The sequence below is a fragment of the Lissotriton helveticus genome, chromosome 1_2 (genome assembly GCF_964261635.1).
Source record: "Lissotriton helveticus chromosome 1_2, aLisHel1.1, whole genome shotgun sequence".
Lineage (NCBI taxonomy): Eukaryota > Metazoa > Chordata > Amphibia > Caudata > Salamandridae > Lissotriton > Lissotriton helveticus.
The window spans coordinates 427,648,529-427,675,651 of record NC_136058.1 but is presented as its reverse complement, the minus strand read 5'-3'; the positions used below and the strand labels follow the sequence as shown (position 1 = coordinate 427,675,651).

The 27,123-nt window shown below is 54.0% G+C and overlaps 2 protein-coding genes across 3 annotated transcripts in view; both read left to right on the top strand.

Moving 5' to 3' along the window:
* LOC144807578 (uncharacterized) overlaps positions 1–27,123 on the top strand; it is a 436,944-nt gene that overhangs the window by 141,754 nt on the left and 268,067 nt on the right. The gene's annotated exons all lie outside the window — the stretch shown is intronic.
* LOC144807999 (uncharacterized) overlaps positions 660–27,123 on the top strand; it is a 34,607-nt gene continuing 8,143 nt past the window's right edge. Inside the window, exon 1 of the mRNA XM_078673569.1 lies at positions 660–789. The gene's annotated coding sequence lies outside the window, so the exon portion shown is untranslated. The remainder of the gene's footprint in view (positions 790–27,123) is intronic.

Below are 27,123 nucleotides of genomic sequence, written 5' to 3'. Positions count from 1 at the left end.
TTGTCGCTTTGACTCATGGCCTATGCCGCATTGTCACTGATCTGGTGTTTAAAACTCCATGGTATTTTCCTCTGTTTACTTTCCTGTGTACCACACTATGGATTTGAAAAACCTGCAAATAAATTATTTAAATAAATAAATAAGCTGTCCAGTTTAATTGCAAAACTGACCGAAATATTCATATATTCTTTAAAATAACGATATATTAATTGAAATACAGATATATTCATTGAAATACAGACTGTCGCTTCCAGTTGTCACCTTTGTGTAAATACTCTTTAATCCTTTACGTCAGTGTTTGGAAGATGCTCATCAGAAGTGAAGCTATAAATGCTTTTTTACAGCAGCAACCAAGTGTGAGGCCCTGTACTTGAACTGTCTGACCCTTAAAAACATTCACGTCTGTGACATCTGAAATCCCAGGTCTTTACAAATATAAATGTTTGTTTGTATGAAATGTAGTCACTGCTGGAGCCTGGAGGCAGCGGTTCCATCAGCGGCCACCAGAGGGCGCTCCAAGCCTGCTGATGAAACCCACTGAGCTGCACGTTGGATGAAAGGGAGAAGGGTTTCCTCTTCCGGGTCGCGGCGGCAGAGACAGCACCAGCAGCGGGGGTGACATCACTTCCGGCCTCTTCTGGTGTGTCCAGCCGGCTGCAGAGGAGGAAGGAGGCCTGTCTGGTGGGCAGATACCTCCATCTTCAGACCCTCACAGACCCCCCCCTGCCCCCCCTCAGACCCCAGATCTGCCCCAGGAGGAGGAGAGAGCCTGGACAGGTTTCTGCTCAGGTAGGAGAGCTGCCAACTCACTTGGCTGCAATTTATTAATCCGTCGATCAGTTTCCCCCCTTCCCCCCCTGGCATTCACGACGTCAGGAGAGCTCAGCTCTTCCTCCTGCTGAGCCTGAGTGGGGAGCGCAGGAGGAGAGGCCTGTCCAGGGGTGCAGAGGAGGTGAGGCCTGTCCAGGGGTGCAGAGGAGGGTGCAGAGGAGGTGAGGCCTGTCCAGGGGTGCAGAGGAGGAGAGGCCTGTCCAGGGGTGCAGAGGAGGTGAGGCCTGTCCAGGGGTGCAGAGGAGGTGAGGCCTGTCCAGGGGTGCAGAGGAGGAGAGGCCTGTCCAGGGGTGCAGAGGAGGTGAGGCCTGTCCAGGGGTGCAGAGGAGGTGAGGCCTGTCCAGGGGTGCAGAGGAGGTGAGGCCTGTCCAGGGGTGCAGAGGAGGTGAGGCCTGTCCAGGGGTGCAGAGGAGGTGAGGCCTGTCCAGGGGTGTCCAGGGGTGCAGATGAGGTGAGGCCTGTGCAGGGGTGCAGAGGAGGTGGGGGCCTGTCCAGGGGTGCAGAGGAGGAGAGGCCTGTCCAGGGGTGCAGAGGAGGTGAGGCCTGTCCAGGGGTGCAGAGGAGGTGAGGCCTGTCCAGGGGTGCAGAGGAGGAGAGGCCTGTCTAGGGGTGCAGAGGAGGTGAGGCCTGTCCAGGGGTGCAGAGGAGGAGAGGCCTGTCCAGGGGTGCAGAGGAGGTGAGGCCTGTCCAGGGGTGCAGAGGAGGTGAGGCCTGTCCAGGGGTGCAGAGGAGGTGAGGCCTGTCCAGGGGTGCAGAGGAGGTGAGGCCTGTCCAGGGGTGCAGAGGAGGTGAGGCCTGTCCAGGGGTGCAGAGGAGGTGAGGCCTGTCCAGGGGTGCAGAGGAGGTGAGGCCTGTCCAGGGGTGTCCAGGGGTGCAGATGAGGTGAGGCCTGTGCAGGGGTGCAGAGGAGGTGGGGGCCTGTCCAGGGGTGCAGAGGAGGAGAGGCCTGTCCAGGGGTGCAGAGGAGGTGAGGCCTGTCCAGGGGTGCAGAGGAGGTGAGGCCTGTCCAGGGGTGCAGAGGAGGAGAGGCCTGTCTAGGGGTGCAGAGGAGGTGAGGCCTGTCCAGGGGTGCAGAGGAGGAGAGGCCTGTCTAGGGGTGCAGAGGAGGTGAGGCCTGTACAGAGGGGGGGCAGAGGAGGAGAGGCCTGTCCAGGGGTGCAAAGGAGAGGCCTGTCCAGGGGTGCAGAGGAGGTGAGGCCTGTCCAGGGGTACAGAGGGGGTGAGGCCTGTCCAGGGATGCAGAGGAGGAGAGGCCTGTCCAGGAGTGCAGAGGAGGTGAGGCCTGTCCAGAGGAGGGGCAGAGGAGGAGAGGTCTGTCCAGGGGTGCAGAGGAGGTGAGGCCTGTCCAGGGGGGCAGAGGAGGTGAGGCCTGTCCAGGGGTGCAGAGGAGGTGAGGCCTGTCCAGGGGTGCAGAGGAGGAGAGGTCTGTCCAGGGGTGCAGAGGAGGGGAGGCCTGTCCAGGGGTGCAGAGGAGGGGAGGCCTGTCCAGCGGGCCGAGGAGGGGAGGCCTGTCCAGGGGTGCAGAGGAGAGGCCTGTCCGGGGGTGCAGAGGAGGTGAGGCCTGTCCAGGGGTGCAGAGGAGGAGAGGCCTGTCCAGGGGTGCAGAGGAGGAGAGGCCTGTCCAGGGGGTGCAGAGGAGATGAGGCCTGTCCAGGGGTGCAGAGGAGGTGAGGCCTGTCCAGAGGAGTGCAGAGGAGGTGAGGCCAGTCCAGGGGTGCAGAGGAGGCGAGGCCTGTCCAGGGGTGCAGAGGAGGAGAGGCCTGTCCAGGGGTGCAGAGGAGGAGAGGCCTGTCCAGGGGGTGCAGAGGAGATGAGGCCTGTCCAGGGATGCAGAGGAGGTGAGGCCTGTCCAGAGGAGTGCAGAGGAGGCGAGGCCAGTCCAGGGGTGCAGTGGAGGTGAGGCCTGTCCAGGGGTGTATAGGACGCGAGGCCTGTCCAGGGGTGCAGAGGAGGCGAGGCTTGTCCAGGGGTGCAGAGGAGAAGATGCCTGTCCAAGGGTGCAGAGGAGGAAAGGCCTGTCCAGGGGTGTAGAGGAGGTGAGGCCTCTCCAGGGATGCAGAGGAGGTGAGGCCTGTCCAGGGGGTGCAGAGGAGGTGAGGCCTGTCCAGGGGGTGCAGAGGAGGAGAGGCCTGTCCAGAGGAGTGCAGAGGAGGCGAGGCCAGTCCATGGGTGCAGAGGAGGTGAGGCCTGTCCAGTGGTGCATAGGAAGTGAGGCCTGTCCAGGGGTAAAGCAGAGGGGAGGCCTGTCCAGGGGTACAGAGGAGGAGAGGCCTGTACAGAGGGGGGGCAGAGGAGGAGAGGCCTGTCCAGGGGAGCAGAGGAGGAGAGGCCTGTCCAGGGGCAGAGGAGGTGAGGCCTGTCCAGGGGTGCAGAGGAGGTGAGGCCTGTCCATGGGGAAGAGGAGGCAAGGCCTGTCCAGGGGTGCAGAGGAGGAGAGGCCTGTAAAGGGGTGCAGAGGAGGAGAGGCCTGTCCAGGGGGTGCAGAGGAGATGAGACCTGTCCAGGGGTGCAGAGGAGGTGAGGCTTGTCCAGAGGAGTGCAGAGGAGGCGAGGTCAGACCAGGGGTGCAGTGGAGGTGAGGCCTGTCCAGGGGTGTATAGGACGTGAGGCCTGTCCAGGGGTGCAGAGGAGGCGAGGCCTGTCCAGGGGTGCAGAGGAGAAGATGCCTGTCCAAGGGTGCAGAGGAGGAAAGGCCTGTCCAGGGGTACAGAGGAGGAGAGGCCTGTCCAGGGGTGTAGAGGAGGTGAGGCCTGTCCAGTGGGTGCAGAGGAGGAGAGGCCTGTCCAGAGGAGGGCAGAGGAGGCGAGGCCAGTCCATGGGTGCAGAGGAGGTGAGGCCTGTCCAGGGGTGCAGAGGATGTGATGCCAGTCCAGGGGTGCTGAGGAGGCAAGGCCTGTCCAGGGGTGCAGAGGAGGAGAGGCCTGTCCAGGGGTGCAGAGGAGGAGAGGCCTGTCCAGGGGGCAGAGGAGGAGAGGCCTGTCTGGGGTGCAGAGGAGGTGAGGCCTGTCCAGTGGTGCAGAGGAGGTGAGGCCTATCCAGGGGAGAAGTGTCTCTCTTCGGGGGACTGGTCATAGCGCCTCGAGGCTCAGGGCAGAGTGAGAGGCACTGTATGGGGTGGAATGAAGTCTGGGTTCCTCTGACCTTAATGAGAATCCTTCACCGAGAGCTTCTCAGAGAAGCACCGAGGGGCCTGTCCAGGGGTGCAGAGAAGGTGAGGCCTGTCCAGGGGGCAGAGGAGGAAAGGCCTGTCCATGGGTGCAGAGGAGGTGAGGCCTGTCCGGGGGTACAGAGGAGGAGAGGCCTGTCCAGGGGTGCAGAGGAGGAGAGGCCTGTCCAGGGGGTACAGAGGAGATGAGGCCTGTCCAGGGGTGCAGAGGAGGTGAGGCCTGTCCAGGGGTGCAGAGGAGGTGAGGCCTGAGGCCTGTCAAGGGGTGCAGAGGAGGAGAGGCCTGTCCAGGGGAGCAGAGGAGGAGAGGCCTGTCCAGGGGTGCACAGGAGGTGAGGCCTGTCCAGGGGAGCAGAGGAGGAGAGGCCTGTCCAGGGGTGCACAGGAGGTGAGGCCTGTCCAGGGGTGCAGAGGAGGAGAGGCCTGTCCAGGGAGTCCTGAGGAGGCGAGGTCAGTCCAGGGGTGCAGTGGAGGTGAGGCCTGTCCAGGGTTGTATAGGACGGGAGGCCTGTCCAGGGGTGCAGAGGAGGAAAGGCCTGTCCAGGGGTGTAGAGGAGGTGAGGCCTCTCCAGGGATGCAGAGGAGGTGAGGCCTGTCCAGGGGGTGCAGAGGAGGTGAGGCCTGTCCAGAGGGTGCAGAGGAGGAGAGGCCTGTCCAGAGGAGTGCAGAGGAGGCGAGGCCAGTCCATTGGTGCAGAGGAGGTGAGGCCTGTCCAGGGGTGCAGAGGACGTGATGCCAGTCCAGGGGTGCAGAGGAGGCGAGGCTTGTCCAGGGGTGCAGAGGAGGAGAGGCCTGTCCAGGGGGCAGAGGAGGAGAGGCCTGTCGGGTGCAGAGGAGGTGAGGCCTGTCCAGTGGTGCAGAGGAGGTGAGGTGTGAGAAGTTGGCCTGGTAGGGGATGTTTCCAATTCTGGAACCACCTACTACCTGACCAAACAATCCCCTTATGGTGTCTGGTTGTAAGTCAACCTTATTAGACAAGCTATCCTAGGGGTAGCATGGACTAAGCAGCCTAAAGGCTTAACTTAAGAGGTCGTGTTAAGCGAGCTGTTTTACCACATACAATCCTGTAATACCAAATGAAAGGACACCACACAAGTATATATTATAAAAATATATGTGTTTATTACTAAAAACAATCCCCAGTATTCTTTATGAATAAAGGGGCACAAGCGTTAAATCAAAAGCACTGTTTAAACATACAAGTTGCACAATTATGGATGAGGGCGGGTGGCCACTCAAACCATATACTAAACAAGTGGTATAAGAAAGGCCACTCGAGCAGTGGTTAGGCCTAGGGCCTAGGGAATCGCTGGGAGCAGTCAGGACAAGCAATGCTGAAGTCGGGAATGGCCCTCGGGATTCGGGAGATGTGCGGAAAGCGCACGCATGCACCAATGTTAACCAATGGTGCGTAAAAGTCAAAGAGTTAAAGTTTAAGGACACTTCCGCTGAACCTAGAGGAACAAAACTTAACACACAGACCCTAGAGGTGTGCACCAGTGTGGGAACACCGGCGGAGCAAAGTTACCTCACCCACAGGAAGTGGGTGCACAGGGTCGAAGTGGCGTCGGGTTTTGACACGCAGGCTCTTGGTGCTTGAAGCTGAAAGGGCTGCAGGCAGGGTGAAGACGAAGTGTCCGGTGGAGTCCAAGGGTGGACTCGAGTTGTAGAGTACCTGAAAGCAGAGGGGACAGAGTCTGGGTCACTCAGCAGTGACCAGGGTGGAACCAGGACGGAACCAGGCAATGTCGGGCGCAATCAGGTGGTCGTCGAGGAGCTTCTCTCCGCTGTCACGTGGGCTCTGGGGCATCTGCGACGTCCAGGAGCAGGTCACGATCTGTCCCACGCAGGCTCTCACCGTCGGTGCAGTCGGCTTCAAGTTTGGAGCAAACAAGCCTTGGTAAGAGCAATCCACGCAGGATCGGAAGATTGCTTCTCACTCGGACCAGGAAGGTCAGAGTCGGGGCTCCTTTTCAGGGGAGCTGGTGTGGATCTGGAGCAACCAGATTCACGAGTCTTCTTAGGTAGTTCGTCGGCACAGGGACCACAAGCCAGCTGGCAAGTGACCGGGCCAACGCGTTGAGCCAAATCGTGCCAAAGGGCCCCACGCAGCACTCGTCGAGTGTGGAGGGCTGAACTTCGGCTCAAGAGTAGCTCAGGGTGGGGGCTTCTCAAACCCCGGTGTACAGCTTCGAGGGTCACTCGTGGGCTGCACGGTCAGCGTCTCATGGTCACTTCAAGATGGCGTGCCCCACGCTTCCGGTCGCCTCCACGGGTCTCAGCTTTGCAGGGACTGTGGATCGGGCTGTTAGAAGCTGGGCAGGCTTGATCTCGTCGATCTCAGTCGCTCGAGTTCCGGCGGGAACTGCAACTAAGTAGACGTCGAGGGCTGGATGGTGCCTGCTGCTGCAGGGTGGTCACTCCTTGACCACAAGGGAGATTCTTCGGGCTTCCACGTTGAGATGGAGGGCGAAGGGTCCAGAATATCGTTTCAAATGTTTCTTCCAGGAAAATCTGATGTGCATTGGCACTGCTCCCACTCTTATTCGAATCTGGTGGGCGTGATTACCTGCTAGGTCCCCTCCTATGGGTGGGACCCAGGAAGTGGGTGGATACACCCCCTTCCTTTGATCCAGGCCGCCCTGGCACGAGGGCTGGAGTGCCCCAGAACCGGTTTGGCCGGATTATGCAAGGGGCAGCCTTGTGCGCCCCAGGCAGTGTCTGGTTTCTTTCAAACCTCCCTGCTACAATACACTATCTCCTGTCTGGAGGGCGGTGACACCCTCCTGTGACAGGAAACCCTTTGTCCAGGACCCCCTTGACTGGGTTTCGGTCAGCTCCAGGGGTCCAGACATTTGTCTGTGGCAGAGGCATCCATTTTCTGGATCTTAAGGCCTTTGGAGAAATCAACCGCATTAAAGTGAAGTAACATGTCTTACCCCTCTAGAGGGGTGGAATGCCATCCCCGTCGCCAGAACTGGCGAGGGGATGGTATTCCAAAGCGTATGACACCTTACACGACATGTTTTGATAAAGCCAAACCAAAGTTGCTAAATAACCGCGAGGATTATAAGGCACTTAATAGTATATGGTATGGCATTATCCTGAAACAGCTTAGGGATTTGTTCCCGACGGCTGCAGACAGGCTCAGCTCATGCTAGAGCTCCATCTCACATAAAACCATGCACCCAGCCTCCAGGATTGGTGAGGCCTGACTATAGGAGTGGCTCACAGGTTTACATGTGTCCAGATATAGGTTTAGACATAGGTATACTATATCTAAGCAAGGGGTGTGTACACCACCTTACCCCAGCTGAGTGATCAGCCAGTTGTGTCAATTTAAGAACCAGCCAGGGGTGGCAAAAGATATGCTGCAGCCCCTGGTAGGCCTTAGTGGCTCCTGTGCCCTGTGCACCTATAGTGCATTCTACAGGGGCTGACAAGGAGGCCATTTCCAATTGGTATGTGCCTATAGCACATGAATTTAGTGAGAGAACAGCAGGCCGGGGGTCTGATCAGCAGGCCCACAGCCTCAGTAGTCGAAAACCAGTGAAGCAAAAAGCAAAAATTTGGGGTGACCATAGGATAGCAGACCCTACTCTCCTACACAACCCCCCCCCCCCAAACGCAGGGACATTAAACTAACCTTGACCAGATAAGTCTTCATGTTCTAAGTGGAAGTACCTGGAGAGACCATCTGCATTACCATGGTCAGTCCCTGGGCGGTGCTCCACTGTAAAGTCCATCCCCTGTAGGGAAATGGACCACCTGAGCAGTTTGGGATTTTCACCCTTCATCTGATTAAGCCATAAGAGGGGCTTATGGTCTGTTTGCACCAGGAAGTGAGTTCCAAACAAGTAGGACCTCAACTTCTTTAATGCCCAAACCACAGCAAAGGCCTCCCTCTCAATGGCTGACCAACGTTTTTCTCTTGGGGCTAGCCTCCTGCTAATGAAAGCAATTGGCTGGTCTTGACCATCTTGATTAAGTTGTGAGAGTACAGCTCCCACCCCCAACTCAGAAGCATCTGTCTGAACAATGAACTGTTTGGAGTAGTCAGGACTCTTTAGGATAGGTGCAGAGCACATGGCCTTCTTCAGGTCTTCAAATGCCTTCTGACAGCTAACTGTCCACTGAACCTTTTTTGGCATCTTCTTGGATCTCAAGTCATTTAATGGTGTCACTATAGACCCATAGTTTTTCACAAACTTTCTGTAATACCCAGTCAGGCCCAAGAAGGCTCTGACTTGTGTCTGGGTAACTGGAGGAGCCCAGTCCTGTATGGCCTGGATTTTGCTTTCCAGTGGCTGAACCTGGCCTCCACCTACTAGGTGGCCCAGGTATACAACCTTACTCTGCCCTATCTGGCACTTTGTGGCCTTGATAGTTAGGCCTGCCTTTTGCAGGGCCTCCAAAACTTTCTTCAGGTGGATCAGGTGATCCTCCCAGGTGGAGCTAAAGACAGCAATATCATCCAGATAAGCTGCACAAAAGTCATCCAACCCAGTAAGGACTTGGTTCACCAACCTTTGGAAAGTGGCAGGTGCATTCTTCAACCCAAAGGGCATTACCACAAACTGATAATGTCCACTAGGGGTAGAGAATGCTGTTTTGGCTTTTGACTCCTCAGCTAGTCTGATTTGCCAGTAGCCAGCTGTCAGATCAAATGTGCTCAGAAACTTGGCAGAAGCCAATCTGTCAATGAGCTCATCTGCTCTTGGAATGGGGTGAGCATCTGTCCTAGTGACAGCATTGAGACCCCTGTAATCCACGCAAAACCTCATTTCTCTCTTACCATCTTGGGTATGAGGTTTTGGCACCAGGACTACTGGGCTGGCCCATGGGCTCTCTGATGGCTCAATCACTCCAAGCTCCAACATCTTTTGCACCTCAGCCTTGATGCAATCCCTGACATGATCAGGTTGCCTGTAGATCTTATTCTTGACAGGCAGACTGTCACCAGTGTCCACAACATGGGTACACCAGTCAGTTTGGCTGGGTGTGAGTGAAAACATTTGCCTGTGAGCCTGCAAAACTTGTCTGCAGTCCCTCTGTTGCTGGTCAGTGAGGCTGCCTGCCAAGGCTACTCCATCAACTGAACCATCATCAGGGTTCTGAGAAAGCAGGTCTGGGAGAGGGTCACTCTCTTCCTCCTGTTCCCCATCTGTGGCCATGAGCAAGCTCATGTCCTCCCTGTCTACAAATGCTTTCAAGCGATTCACATGGATTACCCTGTGAGGGCTCCTGGGTGTTCCAAAGTCTACCAAGTAGGTGACTTCCCCTTTCTTCTCAATAATAGGATAGGGTCCACTCCATTTGTCTTGGAGTGCTGCTGGAGCCACTGGCTCCAGTACCCATACCTTCTGTCCTGGTTGGAACTCTACCAGCACAGCCTTTTGGTCATGCCAAGCTTTCTGCAATTCTTGGCTGGCCTCCAGGTTTTTGGATGCTCTTTCCATGTACTCAGCCATCCTGGAGCGGAGACCAAGTACATAGTCCACTATGTCTAGTTTGGGCTTTTTGAGAGGTAACTCCCATCCTTCCTTCACCAAACACAATGGACCTCTCACAGGGTGGCCAAACAAAAGTTCAAAAGGGCTGTAGCCAACCCCCTTCTGTGGGACCTCTCTGTAAGCAAAGAGCAGGCAGGGTAAAAGAATGTCCCATTTCCGCCTGAGCTTCTCTGGTAATCCTTTTATCATGCCTTTAAGGGTCTTGTTAAATCTCTCCACAAGCCCATTGCATTGTGGATGATATGGGGTGGTAAACTTATAGTTTACTCCACATTCCTTCCACATTGCTTTTAGATAGCTGGACATAAAATTTGTCCCTCTATCTGATAGTACCTCCTTAGGAAAGCCCACTCTTGAGAAAACTGCAATGAGGGCTTTTGCCACCACAGGTGCTGTGGTGGTCCTTAGGGGAATAGCCTCTGGGTACCTGGTGGCATGATCCACTACCACCAGTATGAATCTGTTCCCAGATGCTGTTTGGGGGTCCATTGGACCCACAATATCAATTCCAACTCTCTCAAAGGGGACCCCCACCACAGGTAGTGGTATTAGGGGGGCCTTTGTTGTGCCACCTGACTTACCACTGGCTTGGCAAGTGACACAGGAGCGACAAAACTCCTTGACATCCTCTGACATGTGAGGCCAGTGAAAGTGTGGAACAAGCCTGTCCCACGTCTTGTTCTGGCCTAAGTGTCCTGCAAGGGGAATATCATGGGCCAAGGTAAGGAGGAATCCCCTAAACTGCAGAGGTATCACCAACCTCCTGGTCATGCCAGGCTTGGGGGCTCTAGCCTCTGAGTAAAGGAGTCCCTCATCCCAATACACAGTATGGGTACCTTGGGCATCCCCAGCAGCCTCAGCAGCAGCCTGCTGTCTGAGGGGTTCAAGGGAAGGGCAATCTAATTGAGCCTGCCTCAGGTCTGCCCTTGAGGGTCCCCCTGTCCCCAGAAACTCAACCTGGTCAGGTTCAAGCTCCTCAGAGACAGTCTCCTCTTGGACTGCAGAATCAGTTTCCTCTGAACCCTGATCCTCAACCTGGGGCAAGGTGGAAGGCGAGGCCTTTCCTCTCTTGCTCCTTCTCTTGGGTTGTGGCTGGTCTATTGTCTCAAGATCCACCACTGGTTCAGGAAGGCACTTCTTAGCCTGAGCCCTTGTCATGGCAAGGACATGCTCTGAAATCCCTAGCATTTCTGCATGAGTCCTGTACTCCACTTCTGACCATGCTGAGCTTTCAAGGTCATTGCCTAACAGACAGTCTACTGGTAGATCTGCACTCACCACAACTTTCTTTAGGCCATCAACCCCTCCCCAGGAGAAGTTCACAACTGCCACACTATGGGAGGTAGTGGAGTTGCTTGCATTGGTTACTAGGTAGCTCTCTCCTAGTACAATCTGCCCAGGGTCCACAAAGCCAGGGGTCACCATGGTGACACTAGCACATGTGTCCCTGTAAGCTTGAGCCAGTTTCTCATTTATTAAGGGAGTCTGCCTGTATTTGCCCAGGTTAGTGGGGCTTACTGCAGTGGGCAACTCAATGTCCACATCATACAGGAGAACTGCCTGTGTAGGGACTCTGACTAGGCCAGATCCTACTTCAATACCCAGGGTCAACCCAGCTACACCCTTGGACTGTGTTCCACCACTGCTTACTGTACTTGGGGTTGCAGTTGCTTTAGGAGCTGTAGTGGTGGGAACTGGATTTGCCTTGGTGCACTCACTGCCCCAGTGTGAAACTGATTTGCAGGTATTGCACCAAGGTGTCTTTGGACCTTTGTTCTTCTTCTTCTTGTTACCAGTTTGGGAACCACCCTCCTTACTATTAGTTTGGGGGCCTGAAGACTTCTGGTCTTTTTCTTTATCTTTCTGATTCTGATTACCACCCTTCTGGTCTGTTTTCTTCTGGTCACCACCTTGGTTCTGGGGTTTCTGCTTAATCCTTGTTCTGACCCATTTGTCTGCCTTCTTTCCCAATTCTTGGGGAGAGGTCAGATCAGAGTCAATAAGGTATTGATGCAACAGCTGGTTTGTACAGTTATTAAGGATCTGTTCTCTCATCATAAGATTGTACAATCCTGTATAGTCTGAAACTTTACTTCCCTGTAACCAACCCTCCAAAGCCTTAGTGGCACACTCCACAAAATCAGTCCAGTCTTGAGTCTGTGCTTTCTGGGTGTCTCTGAACAACAACCTGTATTGCTCAGTGGTTAGGCCATACCCTTCAATGAGAGCACTCTTCAAAACAGAGTAGTTTTTGGCATCCTCAGGTCTAACTGTGAGGAGCCTGTCCCTCCCTTTCTCAGAAAAGGAGTACCACAAAATTGCAGCCCACTGATTCTCAGGAACCTGCTGTACCATGCAGGCTCTCTCAAGAGCAGTCATCCATTTGTGGATGTCATCCCCTTCTTTAAAGGGGGGCACAATTTTGGTCAGGTTTCTATTATCATAGGCCCTGTCTTTTTCTCTTGGAAAATTGCTGCCACCAGTGACATCTAAGCCACTTAATTTCTGCTCTCTTGCCAAGGCAAGTCTAGCTTGAGCCAAGGCTACCTCCTCCCTCTCTATCTGGAGTTTGACAGCCCTCATTCTGGCCCTATGCTCTAACTTTTGAGAAGCATTCATGCCTCTCTGTGATTCTCTGGAGGCACTAGAAAGATGAGAGTCCCCTGAGGGAGATCTCACTCTTCTGTTGCCTGGGGGAATCATATGTTGGGTTCTGGGGAGGTGCTGGCCCTCTCCATTCCCCAGTAGGTCCAAGTTGGCCTGGCTAAGCCTACCAACTGGAACCTGGCTACCCTGATCCTGTACTCCTAAGTCCTCAACATCTGAGTCCTCATCCAAGTCATCATCATCCTCCTCTTCAAGGGGATCAACTGCAGGGGGGTTCCCTCCAGTTCCTGTATCTAGGGAAGCTGCTTTTGCCTTCTCTAAGTCATCCTGTTCTAGGATTTCTACCAGGATTAGGCAGGTGGGGCTTCTGCCCCTTTTTAACCCTCTTGCTTTGCACAAGGCAATCAAGTCTCTGCGGGTTAGTTTGTCATATCCAAAAGTTGCCTGGGTCGGGTCAACTGTCACAGGACTAGACCCTGAGGCCTTTCCTGTGTCAGACATGGTTACTAGTGAGGTGTAAGTGGTGCACTTACCTACACTAAGTGTTTTCCTACTGGACCTTGCTAGTGAGTTGTAGTCAGGGGTGTGCTACTCCCTTCAACCTACAACTACTAAGTTCAGTAGAACTTAATATGCTAAGCTTTTGATTTTATATGTACCTAGAGGTACTTGATGTGATCTTTCAATTTGATATAAAGATTGCAATGGTAAAACAACAGCAAGCTCAAATCCGCACCGCTGCTCACCAATGTGAGAAGTTGGCCTGGTAGCGGATGTTTCCAATTCTGGAACCACCTACTACCTGACCAAACAATCCCCTTATGGTGTCTGGTTGTAAGTCAACCTTATTAGACAAGCTATCCTAGGGGTAGCATGGACTAAGCAGCCTAAAGGCTTAACTTAAGAGGTCGTGTTAAGCGAGCTGTTTTACCACATACAATCCTGTAATACCAAATGAAAGGACACCACACAAGTATATATTATAAAAATATATGTGTTTATTACTAAAAACAATCCCCAGTATTCTTTATGAATAAAGGGGCACAAGCGTTAAATCAAAAGCACTGTTTAAACATACAAGTTGCACAATTATGGATGAGGGCGGGTGGCCACTCAAACCATATACTAAACAAGTGGTATAAGAAAGGCCACTCGAGCAGTGGTTAGGCCTAGGGCCTAGGGAATCGCTGGGAGCAGTCAGGACAAGCAATGCTGAAGTCGGGAATGGCCCTCGGGATTCGGGAGATGTGCGGAAAGCGCACGCATGCACCAATGTTAACCAATGGTGCGTAAAAGTCAAAGAGTTAAAGTTTAAGGACACTTCCGCTGAACCTAGAGGAACAAAACTTAACACACAGACCCTAGAGGTGTGCACCAGTGTGGGAACACCGGCGGAGCAAAGTTACCTCACCCACAGGAAGTGGGTGCACAGGGTCGAAGTGGCGTCGGGTTTTGACACGCAGGCTCTTGGTGCTTGAAGCTGAAAGGGCTGCAGGCAGGGTGAAGACGAAGTGTCCGGTGGAGTCCAAGGGTGGACTCGAGTTGTAGAGTACCTGAAAGCAGAGGGGACAGAGTCTGGGTCACTCAGCAGTGACCAGGGTGGAACCAGGACGGAACCAGGCAATGTCGGGCGCAATCAGGTGGTCGTCGAGGAGCTTCTCTCCGCTGTCACGTGGGCTCTGGGGCATCTGCGATGTCCAGGAGCAGGTCACGATCTGTCCCACGCAGGCTCTCACCGTCGGTGCAGTCGGCTTCAAGTTTGGAGCAAACAAGCCTTGGTAAGAGCAATCCACGCAGGATCGGAAGATTGCTTCTCACTCGGACCAGGAAGGTCAGAGTCGGGGCTCCTTTTCAGGGGAGCTGGTGTGGATCTGGAGCAACCAGATTCACGAGTCTTCTTAGGTAGTTCGTCGGCACAGGGACCACAAGCCAGCTGGCAAGTGACCGGGCCAACGCGTTGAGCCAAATCGTGCCAAAGGGCCCCACGCAGCACTCGTCGAGTGTGGAGGGCTGAACTTCGGCTCAGGAGTAGCTCAGGGTGGGGGCTTCTCAAACCCCGGTGTACAGCTTCGAGGGTCACTCGTGGGCTGCACGGTCAGCGTCTCGTGGTCACTTCAAGATGGCGTGCCCCACGCTTCCGGTCGCCTCCACGGGTTTCAGCTTTGCAGGGACTGTGGATCGGGCTGTTAGAAGCTGGGCAGGCTTGATCTCGTCGATCTCAGTCGCTCGAGTTCCGGCGGGAACTGCAACTAAGTAGACGTCGAGGGCTGGATGGTGCCTGCTGCTGCAGGGTGGTCACTCCTTGACCACAAGGGAGATTCTTCGGGCTTCCACGTTGAGATGGAGGGCGAAGGGTCCAGAATATCGTTTCAAATGTTTCTTCCAGGAAAATCTGATGTGCATTGGCACTGCTCCCACTCTTATTCGAATCTGGTGGGCGTGATTACCTGCTAGGTCCCCTCCTATGGGTGGGACCCAGGAAGTGGGTGGATACACCCCCTTCCTTTGATCCAGGCCGCCCTGGCACGAGGGCTGGAGTGCCCCAGAACCGGTTTGGCCGGATTATGCAAGGGGCAGCCTTGTGCGCCCCAGGCAGTGTCTGGTTTCTTTCAAACCTCCCTGCTACAATACACTATCTCCTGTCTGGAGGGCGGTGACACCCTCCTGTGACAGGAAACCCTTTGTCCAGGACCCCCTTGACTGGGTTTCGGTCAGCTCCAGGGGTCCAGACATTTGTCTGTGGCAGAGGCATCCATTTTGTGGATCTTAAGGCCTTTGGAGAAATCAACCGCATTAAAGTGAAGTAACATGTCTTACCCCTCTAGAGGGGTGGAATGCCATCCCCGTCGCCAGAACTGGGGAGGGGATGGTATTCCAAAGCGTATGACACCTTACACGACATGTTTTGATAAAGCCAAACCAAAGTTGCTAAATAACCGCGAGGATTATAAGGCACTTAATAGTATATGGTATGGCATTATCCTGAAACAGCTTAGGGATTTGTTCCCGACGGCTGCAGACAGGCTCAGCTCATGCTAGAGCTCCATCTCACATAAAACCATGCACCCAGCCTCCAGGATTGGTGAGGCCTGACTATAGGAGTGGCTCACAGGTTTACATGTGTCCAGATATAGGTTTAGACATAGGTATACTATATCTAAGCAAGGGGTGTGTACACCACCTTACCCCAGCTGAGTGATCAGCCAGTTGTGTCAATTTAAGAACCAGCCAGGGGTGGCAAAAGATATGCTGCAGCCCCTGGTAGGCCTTAGTGGCTCCTGTGCCCTGTGCACCTATAGTGCATTCTACAGGGGCTGACAAGGAGGCCATTTCCAATTGGTATGTGCCTATAGCACATGAATTTAGTGAGAGAACAGCAGGCTGGGGGTCTGATCAGCAGGCCCACAGCCTCAGTAGTCGAAAACCAGTGAAGCAAAAAGCAAAAATTTGGGGTGACCATAGGATAGCAGACCCTACTCTCCTACATGAGGCCTATCCAGGGGAGCAGTGTCTCTCTTCGGGGGACTGGGCATAGCGCCTCGAGGCTCAGGGCGGAGTGAAAGGCACTGTATGGGGTGGAATGAAGTCTGGGCTCCTCTGACCTTAATGAGAATCCTTCACCGAGAGCTCTTGAGAGAAGCACCGAGAGGCCTGTCCAGGGGTGCAGAGGAGGTGAGGCCTGTCCAGGGGGCAGAGGAGGAAAGTCCTGTCCAGGGGTGCAGAGGAGGTGAGGCCTGTCCAGGGGGTGCAGAGGAGGTGCAAGAGGGACAGGTCACACAAGGGGAGGCGGACACTCAAGAAGACCCAGGCCTGCTCAACATTGATATGACTGACAATGTATTGCCAGGAAGACGTTCCGGGGCAGAGAGTATTGTATTCAGGGGGAGTGTGTCGTCGCAGGAGTACGAGGACAGGAGGGAGGAGAGGCGATTGAAGTGGGAGCTTCCCAAGTTAGAGCACGAGAGGGAGAGAGAAAGGGAAGACAAGAAGCTTGCTTTGGAGAGAGAAAGATTAGCTATGGAGGAAAGGAAATTGGCGCACGAGCTCCAGCTCAAGGAAATGGAGCTGCAAGCATTACAGTTGGGTGCGCCAGGAAGTCCGAATGGTGGCAGCGCACCAGAGGCTCAGCAGGAGCCCAGATTCTGGTTACCTAAGGAGGTGATAGCGAGCTATACCAAGAGGGATGACATTGCAAGGTGGTTGGAGGCGTATGAAGTGGCCTTGACTGCCCATGGGGTGCCCAAGAAACATTGGGGAGGTGGCCTGTACCGTTATATACCTCCTGACGTCAGGGACACCCTCCTGTATTTGGATAAGGCAGACCAGTTCAGGTATTCCCCCATGAAGGAGGCGCTCATTAAACATTTTGGCCTCAACCCTGAAAGGTATCGCCAGAGGTTCCGTGGCAGCCATAAGCTGTCCACGCAGAATTGGGTGGATTTTTTTGAGTATGCCCGTAAGGCTCTGGATGGTTGGGTGCGTGGCAGCGAGGTTCGTGATTATGAGGGCCTGTACAATCTTTTTTTGAGAGAGCACCTCTTGGATAAGTGTTTTCCGGAGCTGCGCCAGCATCTGGTGGACCGCAAGCTTACTGATCCCCGTGAGCTTGCGGAGGAGGCGGATACCTGGGTTAGCACCCGGGTGTCACACAAGGGCCCCCGGGGAGATAGCCCGAAAGGCGGACAGGGCGCCCCCCAGAAGAAAGAGGGTGGAGATAAAAGGACGGAGTTCTCACGAGGCCCACAAACTAGACAGTTTGGGAAAGGAGTAGGTACCCCACCTCAGACCTGTTCCCCAAAACCCACTTACCCTGACAAGAGTCAGCAGCCAAAAGTGGTCCGGTGCTATGAGTGCGGAGAGGTCGGACACTACAAGGGAGATGACCAGTGTCGCAAACGACCCCCATCCCCCACTTGTGGCAAGAGTCCCGGGGTGGCTAGTGTAGCGCTTGGGATGGAGCTGCCCCTAGATAGGGAAGGGGTGTGAACAGGCCTGACCCTGGTTTCACTTGAGGATAGAGAGATGGTCCCAGTGACGCCCTTACCATCGAATACTGCTAAGTACCAGCAGAGGGTGAAGGTCAATGGGGAGGAGGTGGATGCTCTGAGGGACACAGGAGCCAGCATGACCACCGTAGTGAGGCGGCTGGTATCCCCATAGCAGGTAGTACCTGATGTGTTCCATCCGGCCGTGTTGGCTGACGGCAGTATGAGCTACTATCCCGTGGCTCAAGTTCCCTTTGAGTGGGGAGGAGTGTCAGGCCCGTTGAGAGTTGCGATCAGCCCTGCCTTGCCTGTGGACTGTCTGCTAGGTAATGACCTGGAACATACCGCCTGGAAGGAAGTGGAGTTTAAGGCCCACACTGAGATGCTGGGGTTACCAGGGTGGACTTGCGTAGTCACGCGGTCCATGGCTGCCCGGCAAGAAGCTCAACCCGGGTTGGAGCCTGAGACAACAGCCCAACCCAATGCTGGTCGTGAAGAGGAGAGTGTGGGGGAGGACACACCCCGTGTGATGGATGGGGAGCCCGCGGAGGTACCCCCGGAGTCCGTGGAGGTGGATGTTGTTCCCGTGGGGGACTTGCCGACCCTTGCCGAGGGGCATGTGGAAGGAGGGCCTACCCGGGAGGAATTCTGTCAGGCACAGAAGGAGTGCCCCACGCTTGAAGGCATGCGGCGACAGGCCGAAGCCCAAGCGGTCAACCAAGAGACCGAAAGTTATCACGTGTATTGGGAGGATGGCCTCCTGTACAGTGAGCCAAAGGTTCCGGTGCATGGATCCTCGAGGGCCTTAGTGGTACCCCAGTGCTACCGGGCCTTTTTGTTGGGATTGGCGCATGAGATACCCTTGGCTGGACACCTGGGCCAGGACAAGACCTTTGCGAGGCTAGTCCCACATTTTTATTGGCCCAGGATGAGAGTTGCCTCTGACACCTACTGCAAGACCTGCAAGACTTGCCAGGCAAGTGGCAAGACGGGGACCAAAGTGAAGGCCCCATTGGAACCACTCCCGGTGGTCGGTACCCCTTTTGAGCAGGTCGGCATTGACATCGTTGGGCCGTTGGACCCTCCGACCTCTGCGGGACACCTGTTCATCCTGGTGTTGGTGGACCATGCCACTCGGTACCCGGAGGCCATCCCTCTGAGGATTGTTACTGCACCTGTGGTGGCGCGGGCCCTGATGGGGATATTTACCCAAGTGGGATTCCCCAAGGTCGTGGTGTCGGACAGAGGCACAAATTTCATGTCGGACTACATGCAGGCCATGTGGAAGGAGTTACCACCCCCAGACTAACGGGCTCGTAGAGCGCTTCAACAAGACCTTGAAGGGGATGATCCGGAGCCTGCCCGAGGACTTGAGGTGGAAATGGGACATCCTCCTCCCTTGCCTGCTGTTTTCGTACCGCGAGGTACCACAGAAGGGAGTCGGGTTCAGCCCCTTCAAACTGCTCTATGCCCATCCCGTTAGGGGACCCCTCAGTCTTGTCAAAGAGGGGTGGGAGAAGACTTCGAAGAAGCTTCCACGTGATGTTGTCAGCTACATGCTTGTAGAAAGAACAGGAGTATAACCCATAAACCAGTTGGGATAGGGGTGCTAATTGTAAAGGTAAAACAGTATCCCAGGAGGTATAATTTTTTAAGACAATTTATACAGTATGCAAAAATCTCCTGTGTCTAGAGGGGGAAGCGCTGGACCCACTTAATGCGGTCTGCCATCGCTCGTCAACAATCCGGGCGAGTAAAGGCTGGCGTGTTCTGTGTGACACAGAACACGCCAGCCTTTACACAGGAGATTGTATACGAAGAGGGCTTCGCCTCAAGTGCTGCTTCTTTGACGTGCTGCTCGGGGAACACCGCGTAAATAAAAGGTCCCCGGGCACCAAGTACTTCCACCTTGACGTATTCAGAGGGCTACTACTTTACCCAGGTGACCACCTCACGTCCTGATACATCTACCCCATCGTATGTATGATTCAGTCCCAAGGTGACCTGTCACAACGTGCCCTTTACCTTTGGCCGTGAGCCTCCACGTGCAGCACTCCCAACCGAGACAACCCTGTCCTGAAGATGGTCCACATTGACTAAGGACCGAAACATCATCGACCCTCCAGCGCAAATTTTAGGCACATATTATTGTGACTCCAATTATTGTTACAATTATAGATTACATACTAAATTGTCACTATCTTTATGTCACTGTTGAGCCACTCTTTGTATATATTGCACTTTGCTCACCTTGCGCCGTCCGCCGCTGCACATGCTTTCACTTGAGTCGCCACCATCACTTGTACATATCGTGCACCAAGTTTATTCTAGGGTTGTCACCCTAAAATTTGATATATATGCTGTAAATAACTTTCTGTCTTTCAAAAATTGAAGCCTTTATATAAATCAGACAAGAAATTACTTTTTCAAAAATTATCTGAGTAGATGTCTCCTTTCAATATGTCACGTAATGCTTTTTGCATACTGTATAAATTGTCTTAAAAAATTATACCTCCTGGGATACTGTTTTACCTTTACAGTCAGCTACATGCTGGCATTCCGCAGCCAGATGGCCAAGCTGTGGAAGGAAGCATCAGACAACTTAGAGGCTAGCCAAGCCGTCATGAAGGAGTGGTATGACCGCAACGCTCGGACGGTGGAGTTGGACGCTTGACAGAAGGTGTGGGTCATGGAGCCTGGGGAGCTTAGTGCCCTCCAGGACGGTGGACTTGTCCGTACGAGATTGTGGAGCGTCGAGGCCAGACCACCTATGTTGTGGACTTGAAGACCCCCCGTCAGCCCCATCGGGTGCTCCACGTCAACCGCCTGAAGCCTCACCATGAGCGATCGGAGCTTGCTCTCCTCATGGTAACGGATGGGAGCGAGGAGGAGGAGAGTGAGCCTCTTCCTGACATTCTAGCGGCCCAGGAGAAGGATGGTTCAGTGGAGGGAGTTGTCCTCGCCCCATCCTTGACCCCAGAGCAACAGAGGGACTGCCGCCAGGTATTGGCGCAGCACGCCTCGTTGTTCTCCCTCACGCCTGGAATTACACATCTGTGTACCCATGATGTGGACACAGGGGACAGTCCGCCAGTAAAAACCAAGTCTTACCGGCTGTCCGAGAAAGTGAAGAACAGCATCCAGGGTGAGGTAACCAAAATGCTGGAGCTGGGGGTGATCGAACCCTCCAGCAGCCCGTGGGCTAGTCCGGTCGTGCTGGTACCGAAAGCGGCCCCACCGGGCACCACACCAGAACTTCGGTTCTGTGTGGATTATCGGGGTTGAACTCTGTCACCAAGACAGACGTGCACCCGATCCCACGGGCAGACGAGCTGATCGACCGGCTGGGAGCAACCAAGTACCTCAGCACCATCGACTTGACATCAGGGTACTGGCAGATTGCCATGGCCGATGGAGCGAAGGAGAAGACAGCGTTCTCCACCCCCGAGGGCCACTTCCAATTTCGAGTGATGCCCTTCGGGCTTAAGAATGCTCCAGCCACCTTCCAGCGGTTGGTGAACCAGGTGGTATCTGGCCTGGAGTCCTTCTCAGCGGCGTACCTGGATGACATAGCTGTCTTCAGTAGCACCTGGGAGGACCATCTGCAGCATCTCCAGGAGGTGCTGTGGGCATTGCAACGTGCTGGCCTCACCATCAAGGCTAGCAAGTGCCAGATTGGACAGGGATCTGTCGTGTACCTGGGACACCTGGTGGGCGGGGTTAAGGTGCAACCCCTCCAGGCCAAAATTGAGACCATCATGGCCTGGGAGCCCCCCAAGATCGAACCCTCCAGCAGCCCGTGGGCTAGTCCGGTCGTGCTGGTACCGAAAGCGGCCCCACCGGGCACCACACCAGAACTTCGGTTCTGTGTGGATTATCGGGGTTGAACTCTGTCACCAAGACAGACGTGCAGCCGATCCCACGGGCAGACGAGCTGATCGACCGGCTGGGAGCAACCAAGTACCTCAGCACCATCGACTTGACATCAGGGTACTGGCAGATTGCCATGGCCGATGGAGCGAAGGAGAAGACAGCGTTCTCCACCCCCGAGGGCCACTTCCAATTTCGAGTGATGCCCTTCGGGCTTAAGAATGCTCCAGCCACCTTCCAGCGGTTGGTGAACCAGGTGCTATCTGGCCTGGAGTCCTTCTCAGCGGCGTACCTGGATGACATAGCTGTCTTCAGTAGCACCTGGGAGGACCATCTGCAGCATCTCCAGGAGGTGCTGTGGGCATTGCAACGTGCTGGCCTCACCATCAAGGCTAGCAAGTGCCAGATTGGACAGGGATCTGTCGTGTACCTGGGACACCTGGTGGGCGGGGTTAAGGTGCAACCCCTCCAGGCCAAAATTGAGACCATCATGGCCTGGGAGCCCCCCAAGATCGAACCCTCCAGCAGCCCGTGGGCTAGTCCGGTCGTGCTGGTACCGAAAGCGGCCCCACCGGGCACCACACCAGAACTTCGGTTCTGTGTGGATTATCGGGGTTGAACTCTGTCACCAAGACAGACGTGCAGCCGATCCCACGGGCAGACGAGCTGATCGACCGGCTGGGAGCAACCAAGTACCTCAGCACCATCGACTTGACATCAGGGTACTGGCAGATTGCCATGGCCGATGGAGCGAAGGAGAAGACAGCGTTCTCCACCCCCGAGGGCCACTTCCAATTTCGAGTGATGCCCTTCGGGCTTAAGAATGCTCCAGCCACCTTCCAGCGGTTGGTGAACCAGGTGCTATCTGGCCTGGAGTCCTTCTCAGCGGCGTACCTGGATGACATAGCTGTCTTCAGTAGCACCTGGGAGGACCATCTGCAGCATCTCCAGGAGGTGCTGTGGGCATTGCAACGTGCTGGCCTCACCATCAAGGCTAGCAAGTGCCAGATTGGACAGGGATCTGTCGTGTACCTGGGACACCTGGTGGGCGGGGTTAAGGTGCAACCCCTCCAGGCCAAAATTGAGACCATCATGGCCTGGGAGCCCCCCAAGACTCAGACTGAGGTCCGAGCTTTCCTCGGCCTCACTGGCTATTACCGCAGGTTCATGAAGGGATATGGCACCATCGTGGCCCCCTTGACCGAGTTGACGTCCAAAAAGCAGCCACGCAAGGTGATCTGGACGGCTGCTTGCCAGGAGGCATTTGAAACACTGAAGCCCGCGATGTGCACCGCTCCGGTGCTAGCCACTCCAGACTTCCAAAAAGAATTCATCGTGCAGACAGATGCCTCAGAGCATGGCGTAGGCACCGTGCTGTCGTAACTCAACGATGACGGCCAAGACCAACCTGTGGCCTTCATATCCAGAAGACTCCTCCCTCGGGCACAGCGATGGAGTACCATCGAGCGAGAAGCCTTCGCTGTGGTCTGGGCCTTGAAGAAGCTGAGGCCATACCTTTTTGGCTCTCACTTCCTAATTCAAACCGACCACCGTCCCCTTCGCTGGCTCATGCAGATGAGAGGCGAAAATCCCAAGTTGCTAAGGTGGTCCATTTCCCTACAGGGGATGGACTTCAGGGTTGAACATCGGCCCGGAACTGACCACGCCAATGCTGACGGTCTCTCCCGGTTTTTCCGCCTTAGCGACGAGAACTCCCTAGAGGATGGGTAGTTCTCCCCTCTTTCGGCTGGGGGCGACGCATGTTAGACCTGTCAGCCCTAGGGTGGTCTTTCCCTGTTTTTTTTCGCCATTGCCTCATTTTTTCCACCTTCTTTTTGCTGGCCCTTAGGTCTTTGGGCACCTTTTCATGGCTAATTCATGTTAGGATGCAGGTGCTCTCTCCTACAAACATGGCTGCCACTGGCCCCTGCTACTGCAGCGTGGTCTTTTAGTGTAGCACCCTAGTGCCAGGAGCTGGCTGGATCCCCATACATTGTTGCAATGCCAGCCTGCCATCCCCTGTCAAATGGTAGAGTGGGGAAGCTCCTGGAACCTTCCAGAAGAAGGGCGGAGCTGATTTTTGCCGCCTTAGAGAGTGTTCACCTGACCTGGGCATACTTAAGCAAGGGAGGGAACTTTTTTTAGTCAGTTGGGGCATCACTGGGCTGGGGAACCCACGCAGGAGATTTAGGCGGGAGGGCCTAGTCAGGAACTTATGCCACTGGGAGTGACAGGATTTAGGTGCTGCCTCTTAAGCTGAGTGAGGTGTCCAAGACTAGCCCCCTGATCTGGCACAGCAGTAGGGGACCCCAGGGTCCATCATCAGTGACCTGAGGAAAACTCATCCAGCCTCCAACTCAACCTCCCCCCACTTCAAGAAACCATCTCCAAAGGGCGCAGAACCCTCCAAGCGCCGAGAAGACTACTTGCCCTTAACCAGAGACTACTGGGGGATCGACCAGGTACTGGACTGTGCTGCCCTGTGCACTCCCTGCCTCCCCCTGACTGAACTGATCAACTACTTGTCCTGCTCCCCTCATCAGCATCAGAAATTACTCGTGGTAATAACGCTGTCACTGGCAGACATTGTAGCAGCTCTGGCGCGATCAAGGCGCTAGCGCTCGAAAATCTTTTTATGCTCATTTTTAAAATTGTAGTAATATTTTACTTCACATACCGACTGTAGTGATTGCATCTTTGCTACCCGCCCTGTTCCATCGCGGCTTGTGCCGTTTGTGTGGAGGGTGAGGCGAGCCGCCATCTTAGGTGGGGCTGGACCGGATCTAGCGGTCTAGTCCTCCCGGGAGGCAGGCTTTAAAACGCTTTCTGTCTCAGAGCCTACCGAGAACGGTTGGTTGGTGGCAGCAACCTAGCCCTCTGGGAACTCTGAAATTACTCGTGGTAATAACGCTGTCACTGGCAGACATTGTAGCAGCTCTGGCGCGATCAAGGCGCTAGCGCTCGAAAATCTTTTTATGCTCATTTTTAAAATTGTAGTAATATTTTACTTCACATACCGACTGTAGTGATTGCATCTTTGCTACCCGCCCTGTTCCATCGCGGCCTGTGCCGTTTGTGTGGAGGGTGAGGCGAGCCGCCATCTTAGGTGGGGCTGGACCGGATCTAGCGGTCTAGTCCTCCCGGGAGGCAGGCTTTAAAACGCTTTCTGTCTCAGAGCCTACCGAGAACGCTTGGTTGGTGGCAGCAACCTAGCCCTCTGGGAACTCTGAAATTACTCGTGGTAATAACGCTGTCACTGGCAGACATTGTAGCAGTCTGGCGCGATCAAGGCGCTAGCGCTCGAAAATCTTTTTATGCTCATTTTTAAAATTGTAGTAATATTTTACTTCACATACCGACTGTAGTGATTGCATCTTTGCTACCCGCCCTGTTCCATCGCGGCTTGTGCCGTTTGTGTGGAGGGTGAGGCGAGCCGCCATCTTAGGTGGGGCTGGACCGGATCTAGCGGTCTAGTCCTCCCGGGAGGCAGGCTTTATAACCGATGTGCATACAGGAGCGCAGCGGACGAGCGCAGCGGGCGCGACGAATGCGTGCCGAAGTCGCGCATAAGTCAAGCCCGTCTGCGCCCGTCCGCGGCAGACCGGGGCTCGGGGCCACAACCCCTGGTCAAAAACATAAATACTCCTCTTCTGAGTTATTGTTACTTAGACCCTCTATTAGTGCGGAACTCGCCCTTCCTGCGTATGTTTTAAAACGTGCTGCCACCTATGGTATTTTGAGGCCAGAGTTCACTATTGTTAAAACCCCAAGGCCAAGCCCTCTAGATTCTCTTCTACCCTCTCCTAACCTAAATACCATTCTTAAATGCTCATATCTGAACACTAGGTCCATGGTTAAGCACCACCTGGACATCTTTCTTTATCTTCAAACTGAGCAGCCAGACATTTTATTTCTCACGGAGACTTGGCTTAATGCAGACTCCCTACCCGACATTTTGGCAGCGGTTCCTTCCGATTACTACATTTTGCATGTGGATAGACCCGCTGATAAAAGGGGTGGGGGGGTCGCTGTGATCATTCGTAACTCCCATAAAGTCTCCCTTTTACCGTCCCTGGACCTCACATGCTCAGATAATCTGATTATCAAAATGGATAATAATAGCGGCACTCTACTCATGATCCTCATATATCGCCCCCCTCAAAATATGCCCACTTTTGCGGCAGCCTTAGCAGAACAGCTTGCTCCCTTAATAATCTCGCATAAAAAAATTGTGCTGCTAGGCGATCTTAATTTTTGGCTGGATTTGGCTGAGTTAGATACTCAGGCAGCTGCACTGAAAGATGCCCTCCTAGACATGAACCTCATTCAACATATTCACCTCCCTACTCATGTAAAAGGGCATAGCCTTGACCAAATCTGGTCTCAGAACATCCCTCTGGCTATCAATTCCATCATGCCCTGCTTCTGGTCAGATCACTTCATGATCAAATTCACCATGACCATCGAAAATAGTAGGAAGCCTCCGGCCCAGACAGGAGGCAAAACTAGAATCTGGAAGAATGTTGATATTTCTGCTTTCATTGGCACCTTAACATCCTCCTTCCCCCTTTAGATCGGGATATTGAAGAAATGGAAGCAGCATTCTCTAGGTGGCTACTTCAGGCAGCTGATGCTTATGCCCCTTGCACCAACTTTCCCCGCTCTCGCCCCAATGACGCTCATAGGTGGTTTACACCTCTCTTGAAAAATCTTAAACTTGAAGTCCGTCAAATGGAGCGTAAGTGGCGAACAGCCTACTTAGAAGTAGATAGAATTAACTATTGTAAGACACGAAAGGATTACCAAAAACTTATTCAGGAACATAAAACTGATTACTTCTCTAAAAAGATCCTTAATGCCCACAACAAATCCAAAGAGCTGTTCAACGTCGTGGAGAATTTGAGTGCTAGCGATAGAACGTCTCTCCCGGTAGTTCCTACTCAGGAGCTTTGTAATTCTCTAAATTCATTTTTCTCTGATAAAATTAGCACTATCAAACAAAGCATTTCCATCACTCAGTCTCCGCTCTTACTGGCTGACACTTCCCACAATACTGCGACCCTGAGTTTGCTCCCCCCTGTTGATAGCACTATGTTACTCAAACTTCTCGCCAAAGTTAAATCAGGCTCCCCTGATGACATTTGCCCCCCTTACATCCTGAAAGAAGTGGGAACCAGTATTCCTGAGGGTATACTTTCTTTATTGAATGGAACGCTCACTCAGGGTAAAGTCCCCGACAACTTTAAAAAAGCCCTTCTCATTCCCTTGATAAAAAAAGTAGGAGCCAACCCGCAGGACCTGCAAAATTATAGGCCCATATCCCTGCTGCCTTACTGTGCCAAACTTTTGGAGGCTCATGTCTGCAACAGCATCTCCAAATTTTTGGAAGAATCAGAGTACCTTGCACCGAACCAGGCTGGCTTCCGCCCATGTCACTCTACCGAGGCGTTTATTCTTTCGGTGCAGAACACTCTGAGACGGAATGCGGACGAAGGAATACACCAGGCTCTGGTGCTACTGGACCTCTCGGCTGCCTTTGACACGGTCGACTATAACATCTTGGTCGACCGTGTCGAGCAGGCAGGTCTCAGGGGCCCGGCGCTGAGCTGGATTCGCTCATTTATCACTGGGCGTACTCAGGCTGTCAGACTGGGACCTTTCACTGCCCCCACTATACCTTCCACCTGTGGAGTCCCTCAGGGCTCTTCGTTATCACCCCTGCTTTTTAATTTGTATTTACGTCCCCTTCTGTACTGCCTTAGGAGGGCCAAAGTGACAATTTTCAACTATGCAGATGATTTGCAGCTCATTTTTCCTTTAAACACCAAGGACGCTGTGGTTGAATTTCAAAATACTATGTCCCACATTTTGAACTGGATGAACTGCAGTCATCTGAAACTTAACCCCGGCAAGACCGAATTGGTCTTGCCGGGACAGAGTGCTCTCAGTTGGAACCCCAGCTTTTGGCCTTCCAGTATGGGAGCCCCTCCATCCAAGTCCTCCTCGGTCAAGAGCCTGGGAATACACATTAGCGAGGACCTCTCTCTCAAAAAACAAGTAGGAGCAGTTGTCTCAGCTAGTTTTTTCCAGCTGAAGAAAATCAAGAAAATTGCCTGCTTCTTTTCTCCAGCTGCCCTCACTCAGATTGTCA